The sequence below is a fragment of the Chiloscyllium punctatum genome, unplaced genomic scaffold (assembly GCF_047496795.1).
Source record: "Chiloscyllium punctatum isolate Juve2018m unplaced genomic scaffold, sChiPun1.3 scaffold_91, whole genome shotgun sequence".
NCBI classification, from domain to species: domain Eukaryota; kingdom Metazoa; phylum Chordata; class Chondrichthyes; order Orectolobiformes; family Hemiscylliidae; genus Chiloscyllium; species Chiloscyllium punctatum.
This window is the reverse complement of record NW_027309825.1, coordinates 207248-211259: the sequence shown is the minus strand read 5'-3', so window position 1 is coordinate 211259 and position 4012 is coordinate 207248.

Below are 4012 nucleotides of genomic sequence, written 5' to 3'. Positions count from 1 at the left end.
TTTCTAGACCTGATTATTTTGTCTAATGTTTGATTTAGTTTGGCCTTTTTAGCTCCGATTTCTCCAGCTGTAGGAATATTTAGAATGTTCAATTATGGGCGATAGGTCACTTGACCTTAGTGGACAGGTAAAATATGGTTCACTTATTGTTTTAATAACGAATTGAGAATGAATCTTTTCATTTCAACAAATAAAAGTTTCAATTTTTTCGGTGGTTTGCAATGACATTGATTAGATACTCATTAAGAGAGATCAATTGACAATTATAAGCTATTTGCAGGATTAATGAATTGAAAAAGGATACAGACATCCAAAGATTTTTTTGAAAGGCATTGCTTTTTCATTCAAATATCTCGGATGTTCAAGAGGTCAATATAGCTGTTTATTGGTTCTCTTGCCCAGATAATAATTTCTAATTCATATCGCTTTTATTGTGCCTGGAATTTTGAGATTTGTCTCAAAGTTAAGAAGAAAACGAGGAGCATTTAATATGAGAACTTGAGTGAATAGAAAGCACAGTAAAGTTAAATTACAGAGTGTGAGAAACACAGCTCACTCACTTCAATAATTTCAGTCCAAGACCAGATCTGAAGCAATCAGTATGTTTATTGGACGCTTGCAAGCGTGGTGCCTGGAATAAGGCACACAGTGTTTAGCAAATACATATCTTGTATAGGATTCACTACTCCAAATCGGGTGCCCATTACTATTGTTTCTCGCTTGCCTTATCCGGCCTTGTGCATAACAATGTACAAGTTTTATTTCGCCATTTCACCGGATCCTGCTGCGGCCCACTGTTAGGTATATCCTCCATCACCTCTATCTAAATCCATCACTTGTGACATTTCCTCCCTTTTCCCAACCATATTGATCCTTATGACCATTTAATTGGGGTTTGCTTTTGTGTTTTTGCAAAAGTGGGCAACAGATGCTTATAACTACTGCTTGTACAAGCATATTTGGCTTAACCTACATCCCACCAGCACCTTATCTCGTTGTCTGTAATATCTACCATTGTTTGCAGGCACGTTTCATTCTTGTATGCACATTTTAGCTAATACTAAAACAATTATATATTTCCTCCACATAATTTTCATTCTTGTTGATTCAGCTCTTGGTTGAAACAATTATACACTGGTGTGAGTGCATTTACCTTGCATAAATAATTATGATTGCAGAAGTAACACTGCTTTACCTAGATCCTACAATTTCCCCCTTTTTCTTTAATTACCATTTGTTATCTTCTGCACTTTTCTTTTAAGCATTGCCCCCAAAATTCACAAGCATCATTCCGGAGATTTCATCCATCTTGGTCTCACTCATCCCTCATTATTTAATCGACAAAGTTCCTCTGCCTGATTGCCTTTTCGGGGCATTTGTTTTATTAAAGCTGTCTCAATCAGTCTTTGGGTAAGTCCTCGTATACAGGGCATGATACAACAGCCAATGGCTACCAATACCCCGACTATTGCTATCAGGGAAGTAAGGATGGAAACCACCACCCCCTTCCATTTTCCAAACCATGATTCAATCCATCCCGTGAGAGATGTGTCTACTCCTGAACTCTCAGCCAGTTACTCTGCTAAGGCAGTCAATCCCCTTAATGCCCGAGTAATTTAACCAGCAGGTGTAGTGTTATTAGGAATAAAGTTGCAACAGCTTCCTCCTGACATCACACACACACAGACTTTTTCTGCTAAAATCATACCAAGGGCCATTCTGTTTTCTCATGCCATCCTACTTGTCACATCAAGCTGTTCTGATATTCCTTCAACTGCATCACTTGTATAATTTATAAATTTCTGTTGATTATAGAAAATGTAATTTATCCAATCTACACTTTCTGTGCCTCTCTTAACAATTCATCTAATGGTGTTTCGCTCCTCCCTTCTATCTTCAGTGTCTTTCTCTGTGTCTGGCCATACCTTTGTCACAAAATGTACTTTGAAAAGACCCACTGGGTCCTCAGGATTCATTCCAGAGTATTTCTGCATTGAGTCTCTAAATCTTTGTAAGAAAGCTAAGGGAGTCTCATCTTTCTCCTCTGTAACTTCAAAGGCTTTATTCAAATTCTGTGACTTCGGAACTGACACTCTTATACCTTTTAGCATCAGGTCTTTCAATTCCCTCGTTTCTTCCCTATGCTCTGGGTTTTTATTTTCCCACTGGGTGTCTCTGAGGGGAAACTCCGTCTCTTCCTGTCCAGTATCCCCATCCCCAATGGGAAGTTCCCTGTCCCATATTTTAATGGCTGCTCCTGGCAAAGTCCCCTTTCTTCCCCAGTAAATAGTATATTCAAAATAGACATTAACTCAGTCCACGTATACAGACAGGGCCCCAAGAATTGATCAATTTTTTCAGGCAACCTGACCGGATACTCAACCAGGACCTTCATCTCCTTTTTAAACGTTCTGACCTCCCCACTGGTGAAGGGGGCACTTACAAACCCAACCTCTTTGTACCCTATTGGTACCTCCCGTTCTTCCCCTTTTTTTTGCTTTTGTTTTTCCCCCTTAGGCTTTGGTTCAGATACTCCAGAGGCCTTCTCTACATCTACTTTATCTTCCCTTTCTTTTGCTGAGGATTGAGGGTCGGGAAAAACAACATCCCCGTCCACCGCCCCTTCGTCCTCCTCTTGAGGGTCATCCATTACCTGTCCCTGTCGGTCTGTCTCTCCTCCTCCCCCATTTTCACCTCATCTGATTTTATGGTACGTGGGGGGGCGGGGAGGGGGAGAGTGCAAGCAGGCAAATGGATCCCAGGGACTGGGTGGGGCAGAGGGGGAATCCTTTGTCTTTACTACCATCATTCCCAAACTGCCCTTCCAACAGGACACATAGTCCGCCTCCTCTTGACTAAAAGTTTGTTTTTTATTCGCATGCAAATCTAAATTCTGAAATACACAATCGTCATCCGAATATACTTTGGCCAGAAGACAGCCGGATGAAGAATTGGTTCTTTGGTCCATACTAAACAAAAATATTTAATCATTTTCTTTTTATCTTTTTCCCTTGTACAAGTCTTACTTGTCCATTCCCGCAACATCCTCCCCAACGGACTTTCAGGAGGAATGTTACCAGGGACGTTTTCTTCCTTTACTCCATGACAGTTCGACTTACTCTGTCTACCCCCCATTTCCCGGGGCCCTCACCAGTCCCTCAGCGATTAAATACCCCTTTTCCCGGCCACCAAGGCAATACTTAAAAGTCAGTTTTCTGACGTTGTCTGTGCACAGAGTTGCCTGGCCCCTTTTTTCTCAAGTTTTTTTATCGACCTCCTTTCACTGTCTGATTCAGATATCTCTCTTGTGGGATTCGTACCAGTCGCCCAAGGGAGCGGACAAAACCGGGACCAGAAACTGCTCCTCAATTGTGAATGGTGGGCATCTTCCCAGTGTCCAGGGCCAGCCACTCCTCCCGGGGATGGAAGAATATCCCGGACAATCCCCCAGTTGTGAGAAACTTCAATAATCTCAGTGCGAGACAAGATCTGAAGCAATCAGTATGTTTATTATATGCTTGCAATCGTGGTGCCTGAAATAGACACGCAGAGTTTAGCAAGTACATAGGAGTCACTACTCCAAACCCGGTGCCCATTACTATTGCTTCTCTCTTGCCTTATCCGGCGTTGTGCATAACAAAGTACAGGTTTTACTTGGCCTTTTCACCACATCCTGGCTGTGGTCTACTGTTAGGTATATCCTCATTCACTGCGATCTATTTCACCCACTTGTGACATTTCCTCCCTTTCCCCAAACATATTGAATCTTACGACTTTTTAATTGGGGTTTGTTTTCTGTTTTTGCAGAAATGGGAAACAAATGCTTGTAACTACTGCTTGTACAAGCATATCTGGCTTAACCTATATCCTCACGGCACCTTAACTATTTGTCTGTACCATCTACCATTGTTTGCAGGCACCTTTCATTCTTGTATGCACATTTTAGCTAATATGAAAACAATTATATATTTCCTTCACATAGGTATCATTCTTGTGGACTCAGCTCTTGATT